Source organism: Arachis duranensis, chromosome 7 (genome assembly GCF_000817695.3).
Source record: "Arachis duranensis cultivar V14167 chromosome 7, aradu.V14167.gnm2.J7QH, whole genome shotgun sequence".
In the NCBI taxonomy this organism is placed as follows: Eukaryota; Viridiplantae; Streptophyta; class Magnoliopsida; order Fabales; family Fabaceae; genus Arachis; species Arachis duranensis.
The window spans coordinates 76186382-76194403 of record NC_029778.3 but is presented as its reverse complement, the minus strand read 5'-3'; the positions used below and the strand labels follow the sequence as shown (position 1 = coordinate 76194403).

Sequence of the window (8022 nt, the reverse complement as noted above, 5' to 3'; positions counted from 1 at the left end):
AATAAATTAATATTTTTTATTTATACATGTTTAAAAATATTTATATTAATAATTATGAATAATAAAAGACATAATTAATTAAATATAAGTGAGTATAAAATTAAAATAATATCTAAAAAATTGTTATATATTTCTACTATATAATTAATAATTAGTATGTAAAATAATAAGAAATAACATAACTTAGTGACAAAGGGAGCATGCAATCATAAGGGAACTCAAGTTCAAACTACATTTTCATCAATTTTAAAATTTTCTCTCAAGCGATTCGGTTAATTGGACCATTTTTCACCGATTTTGACTCATTCTCACCGACTTTGACCGATTCTTAATGGTTTTCATCCTTAACCAATCCTAAGACTAGACCAGACCGGTTAGAAATCCAGTTCACTAATTTTTCAATTGAACCGGTTGATTCAGTCTAATTTGTACAACTATAGTTGTATCCATGAAAAATAGGTTTCATATGACAAAATCATTCAAACCCTAAAAAATTACCCAAAAATTTCAAGTTACCCTTCTTAACCTAACCTAATCCATCATAATCCCTAACCCCTTTTATGGCTTTATCACCACTAAAATTCTTTCTCTCCAACTCTCGTCTACATACATCTACCACAACCGCCGCCAGTGCCACTGTCACCGTCACCACAACAACCACTGACATCGCCTCTTTCTCCTTACCATCACCATCCTCCCAACAAACAATCAGATTCAAAAGTCAAAAGTTAGATAGAACCATAGCAAAATCATAAAACCATAATCAAATACCAATAGTACTACTATAAAACTAAAGAGAACCAACTCAATTTTAGGCACTAATTAAAAGAAATGTGTCATTCCTCAAGCGCAATGCAGCACCTTCCTCTATGGCTGTTATTGAGTGAATCGAGTATGATCCTAATCGCTCCTTCATCATCGCCCTCATCTGATGGATAGAAGAAGTCTGCCGCCATGTCATGCCGGAGAAAGCCCTTGCTTAGTCGTCGTGCAAATCACTCCAGATCAATAACTCTACTGAAGGCAACAATAACATCCGCGGTGTGTTTGCGCTTAATTTGATATTGCCTCCACAATACGCCAATTTAGCATTGAGGAACGTGTTCTTGTCAGTATTCTTGCTGAAGGGAAAAGCAGCTTCTGCTTCTAGGTTTGGATTCGAATCACTTCCCCTCGGGTTGCCAAGGATTGCAGTGGCTGCATCGAGAGCATCGTTCTTCTGGCCGTGAGCGAGAAGAAAAGATACACTGCAGGTTCAGAACTGAAGAAGAACAACGTCGTGTGGACGCATAGGAACAAGTGCAATGGTACAATTTCTTGGCACAACATCGCGCAATAGGGTTCACAGCGCAATCAAAGTTGGGTTCGTACTAGAAATTGTCCCTTTTTCACGCTCTTGTAAAAGTAAATTGTTGGGAGGACGGTGGTGGTAGAGAGAAGGAGACAACGTCGGTGGTGGTTGTGGTGACGTGGCACTAACGGTTGTGGTAGATATGGATGAGAGTTAGAGAGAAAGAATTTGAGTAGTGACAATAGGGTTAGAGATTAGGGCGGATTAGGTTAGACTAAGAAAGACAATTTGAAAATTTTGGATATTTTTTTAGGATTTGAATAATTTTATCGTATGAAACTCATCTTTTATAGGTACAATTTTAATTTTTTGTTTCGTGAATAGATTTGTCAACATTTAAAATTTTCGTGGGTAGAAATGGTAGTTTGCTCTTATGATTATGAATTAAAAATATATAATATATGATATGTATTAATATACATAACTATAATATTTCGAGCCAGTTTTTGAGACAATGAACTGAGCTTACCCAAATTTAAATTTGACTAAGTTTAATTTATCAGACTATTAATAAGTCGAATTGAGTTGACTAACAAATTAATGCAATTCTGTTTCAGTCAATGTTTTGAAAATCGGATTGGACCAGTTGGTTGAACTGGTTCGACCAAAAACCGATGACATTAGCAGTTTGGTTTGTAAAGAAGAACCGCAAATTTAAAAATCTACAAAAAACTGCTAAAACGAACTAAAACCAGCCAGTTGGACCAAATCATGACCTGGTTGGTTCTCCTTAAACGTCGCCGTTTTGAATTTTTATAGAAAAAAAATTGAAAAACATAAACCAGCACCTCTGTCTTGTTCACTCCTCTCTGAAAATGAAAAGTATTTGATAAGAGTAGGTTTTTTTTTTGGTCATGAGAATAAGGTTAAATTGTTTGTGTTGTAGACACCAAAGCCAAACAAGTATTTGGTATATCCATTTTTTATTTTTTTATTTATCCATCAATATACATATAATTTTGATGTATTTTAATTAATATTTTATTCTATTTTTGTTTTTATTTAAATTTATTATATTTTTCTTTCTAATAACAACTTATGGATTATATAGTATTTTTAATGGATTTAATTTTAAACTCAATAGAATATATACATTTTACAATGTTATTAATTTAAACTTTTTGTTAAAAAAATAATAATTAGATAGATAAAATAATTATAAATATTTATATCTTTTTATTTGATGAAAATATAACATAATTGTTTATATTTGTATAATGTAAATATTTGATGAGAATATTTATTTATATTTTTAATTTAGATGATATTTTGAAATTTATATTAAATTATTATATTTTAGTATATTTTTTTATATTTTATTTATTATTTTAGTATAAAATGTTATTTTGGTTAAATTATAATTAAACCAATTAAATCATTAAATTAATAAATCAATAATTAAAACAGTTCGATAACTGAGTTGATTTTTAAAACCTTGGTTCCAGCCTTAACCAACAATAACATCACTACGGCCACCAACCGCAATTTTTAAAAAAATAAAATATTTTTATTTAATTTAAAATTTATTTAAATATGTATTTTTAAAATAAATATTTTTATTAAAAAATTAAGTACTTTTTTTAAAGGTCAATTTAAACTAATCTATATACAATATATAAATACATCAATTTGACAACAAGCAAGTTTTCTTCTAATTTTATTTTTCAATTTTATAATTAAGATTCACAATTTTAAGTTTCAAAAAGTAAAATAAATTTGTAAATATATTAAATTGAAAAAAGTAAAGTTAATAGTCAATTTTGATCATCTGATAACTTCATGCATATAATGTAATATCTTTTCTTTTTATTTTTCAAATTGTATGTTAGAATGCGTTATTCTCAAACTGATCTGAAAATAATATATCCACTTCTTTGTTGGTGCATTTTATATCCCGAATATAAATAATTAAAATATCATGTGTGCACGTAAAAAGTTATTATCAAATTAATTATATTAGTAGTTGATTTTGTGCTTAATTTTTTTGTATACATTTAAAATGACGGCATAAAAAATGGTTACGATGACTTATGAATGCTTTTATAATAAGTTTCTTATTGCTTTAAATTATCAATTATTTTAACTTTGTACTCTTGAATGAAAGTTAAATTCGGAATAGATTAGTTATTTATCTGGATATTGTTAAAAATAAAAGAAAATTATCAGTTATTTTACAAATTTGATATTTTCTTCATTTTATAATAATTTTGGTTTTGATATTTCTAATTTCTAATATATTAATAACATAATATGTATGCATTTAAAATTATGTCTAATAATAAATTAAATTATGAAGGTTTTGAATGACATATATTTATTTAAGAAAAAATAATAAATCGATCTCTTATTTTTTAGTCTACGGACATTTAAATTTCTGAAAATTTAAAAATACATTTAAGTTTTTAACTTTTTTAAAATCTGAACATATCGATTCTTGAGTTTAATTTGTTTAATTTTAAAAATTTTTTCATGTGTGCATCCGTATCAACCAGATTAGTATAACAGAAGTCACGTTTGATTTTTCTGTTAAGTCTGACAAATCCAAATAAACATTAGAGATCAATATGTATAAATTTAAGAAAAAGTCAGAAATTTAAATATATTTTTAAATTCTTAAAAATTTAAATATCTGTTTATCAAAAGATTAAGAATCTATTTATTCTTTTCACTTTATTTAAAATGAAAAAATACATTTTAAAGATGTTCCAGAAACATGAAGATATTTTTGGATATGTTGCAAAACATTATTAAATTATATTATCTCTTATATATAGGCTACAAATAGTTAATTACATATTTATTACAATCATTTATTCAGTTTTTATTACTATATTTATTCAGTTAATTCTATAATATTTTTTTAGAATTTAGTTAATATATATGTTTTTAAGATATATAATAAATTTATTATTAGTAAAAAATTTTAAATATTTTTATTTAATAAATATAAAATAAATTTATTGAAAATTTAATTTTTTATATTTTTAATAATTTTTTTATTTTATAATCTTAATATATGTTCTAAAAATACATAATAAATAAATTAATAAGAGAAATGTTAAGGGCCAATAAATTGTGTGATTTGTAATTATTAATTAGTCATTATTAATAATTTTAATAGTGTAAAATTTCATCTAAAAATAAGAAATCATTCACTTTACTTTTACTAATTAACTGCTAACCAAATTTCAATAAAACTGCCCCTTCACTTTTTCAATTAATAATTCATTCGCGTGGAGGAAGAAGTCTATAAATTCCTTTTAGAAAAAATTGGTAAGACAACGCATTTATTATACATTAATACATAATTGAAATTCACACACTTATTTATATTATCCAAAGAGTGAGTAATTAATGCGTAGCCTGACCACTATATCCGAGTATTTTTACAGGTTGATGAGACTTTGAGAGCTGAAGAGGTTGAAATTTATTATGATCCAAGTGACATATTCGGTGTTCTACTCAAGGGACACCCTCAAGATGACAACAAAGCAATGCAGCATCTTCATCAAGATTCAAAACACACCCACTCTTGCCCCTTTGCAAACTAGTACCTCGTAATCTCGGGAATTTTCATTCCTAAAAAAATTATCTTCAGAGATGTAATATCTAAGAATAAAATTATATGACTGTTTGTATTTTTGTTGAGGTAACTAATGAGATTCGAAAATTTTAATCTGACAATGTTAAAATTAGACCAAAAAATAATTTTTAAAATACTTTAATATTTAAATTAGTAGTATTTTAAGTGATAGTGTATTGAAAAAAAACTATCTATTAAATTTTCTTTTTTTATTTATTTATATTTTTTATGAGATAACGATTTAGACATTTATTGCTTTTAATGTATGCGTTTAATGTTATGATTTGACAATTTCGTAATTTTGTAATTTTATTAATCTTAATAACATGTCCGTTAACTACTAACATAACATACCCATTAGCGACTTTGTCATAATGTCGAGTATTATTTTTTGACTTAGCGACTTTGTCGGGAATACCCGATTGATGGACCAAGGCCAAAAAAAATTGTATACTTAGTATTTTGGTTTGTTTTGTGGATAAGTTCTTTTTTCATTTTCTCGAGTAACTCTTAACTATTTTGAATTCGTTTAGGCTAAGTTTATTTAAACTTTATTGTCTTTAAATTTTACAATTGTGCCTTTACATGACATTTTTTTGATATTAGTATAATGTTTTTAGTGATTATCGTTGAATTGATATCATGTTAATTAATGAGATAATGACTTCATGACTTCACTTAACGAGCATTTAATAGATTTTATTTTTGTCCAAAATAACTCTCAATTTAAAGAGCTCATGACTTATGACCCTACTTAACAAGTATTTAATGATTTTTATTCTTATTCAAAATAGTGTCACAACTCGGGTCTCTTGACTTTTCGACTTAGTCAAGAGTAGTCGAGTTTGTTGGACAAGTCGAGTTTATTTTCAAAATGGTCCTTGTATAAGGAGAAGGTTGGCTTCGTCTTCCAACATTTCAATCTCAACTGGTGGAGACATCTCAAGATCCAAACCTTTTTTGGCTGTATTTCGAGGGAGTTTTAATCTGTCGTGTTCGTCAATAAATACATAATGACCGAGGAAACTGAGTCAGAATTGACTTAGTTGCCTCTTGTGAATACTCTGCTCGAAGTTTAGAGGATACTCTTTTGCTCAGTTACTTATGTCAAAAATGTTGAGAAATAGATCTTAAACTTCCGATCTAAGCATGTGAATAGAAGGAGCTTAAAAGTTTTACAACTCAAATTCAAAGCTTCAATATTTTTCTCACATCCTTACAAGAAAAGAACACCACCCTTCGAGGATTGGTGTTTTCAAGAATAGAGAAATCATAAAAAAATTTTAAGTTCATTAAACTTAGTTATTTTTTATTTTTTATTTTTTTATATTTTGAACTTAGTATTTTAGAATTAAACATTTTTGGTTCTTGATATATATTTTGAAATTTTTTGTTCTATATGAGGCAAGTTTATTTTATAAACTTAATTACCTTTGATTGTTTTTTTTTATTTAGTCTAAGTCTAATAGATTTTATTATCTTTATTATAATAGCGCTTTAATTTATTGTACCGTTTTTTTTTATTCTTTCATTGATACTTCTTAAGAGTAGTACCTTTTGAGATGAATAACATTCACATTTTCAAGATTTCGGTACAGTTAAGATTCTTTAACTTATATGACCTCTTTCCGAGGTTTTTCTTTCCACCCTAAAGGTCTCTTTCAATTGGGGAGCAGCTTTCTTTGAGTTTTCGTGGTACTAATGTCAGCATATCTCAATACTAGGTCTCCTAGTTAGAAATTTTTGGGCCTTGTTTTGGTGTTATATCTCTTTGCAACCCTTTGCTTTAATGTTTATTCAGCTAAATTAATTACTGACCTTACTTCATCAATAAGGTCAACATCCATACGATAATCGGAACTCCTGAGTAGCAATATCGAACTAGGTTCTCCAAACTTTTATTGGGTTCTGGTCTCGGTTTTTCTTGAACTCGGGAGTCCAAGAGCACTGATGATTGAATTTTTGATGGTTTAGAATTACACTAATGAAATCTCGTTGTAAAGTATAGTTTCTAAACCAAACAATAATCCTTTCATACAAAAAGTTGTTTGTCACTAGTACAAACCCCTAAAATTTATAAACCGAAGTATTGGACCTCGGGTCGTTCTCCCTAGGACTTACAATAAAGTGTCTTGTTATTGGTTGTGAGTTGTTTTGGGGTTTTTAAGATTTTATACAAGAAATATAAATGGCAAGGAAATAAACTAACAACGCAAGATATGAGAACTAGAAGTCCTATTCTAGTTATCCTCCTCAATTGTAACCACAAATTGCTCATTGCTACCACTTAGTTAACCTCTAATCATGGAGGAAAGTCAAGTGGATGAATCAATTTGATTCCTCAAGTCCTAATCAACTCCTAAAGGAAAGATTAGCTTTAGAGGCATTCAAATCAATTAGCAACTTCTAATTATCAATCAACAAGGGAGTTAGATAACTCAAGAGTCACTAATCACTCTACCTAGGCCAAGAGGAACAAAACCTACACTAAAATCCAACCAAGCATTTCATCAAACACTTGGAAGGCATAAAAGGAAAGCATAGTAAAATTGCAAGAAAAGTAAATCTACACTACTCAATTGCAAGGAATTAAACAACAACAAATCAAAAGAAACACATTTATTATGAATTACCTTGATTGAATTGAAAGAAAGTAGAAGAAACAAAAGTAGATCTACAACAAAACACAAGAACAACATAAAGGAAATTACAACAAAAGAATAGAGGAAGATGAATGTAACAACAAAGAATTGAAAGGTAGAAGTAGAAGAAAGCAAAGATTAAAACCTAGATCTAAGAACTAATCCTAATCCTAATCCCCTTCAATCCTTGGCTTAAATAGCATCAGAAATGAGTTGGATTGGACCCACAAGGCTTCTAAAATCGCTGGCCACGAGTTGCATTAAGTGGATCATGTGCCACCATCGGCGCGTCCGCGTACTGTGCGCGTGTGCGCCCCTATGCACGATGCAACTATGGCAAATCTTATATCGTTTCGAAGCCCCGGATGTTAGCTTTCCAACCCAACTAGAACCGCATCATTTGGACCTCTATAGCTCAAGTTATGGTCAATTAAGTGCGAAGAGGT

General features: G+C 28.5%; 1 pseudogene; it reads left to right on the top strand.

Moving 5' to 3' along the window:
* LOC107459648 (pathogen-related protein-like) overlaps positions 1-5041 on the top strand; it is a 7785-nt pseudogene extending 2744 nt beyond the window's left edge.
* The last annotated feature ends 2981 nt before the right edge of the window (positions 5042-8022 follow it).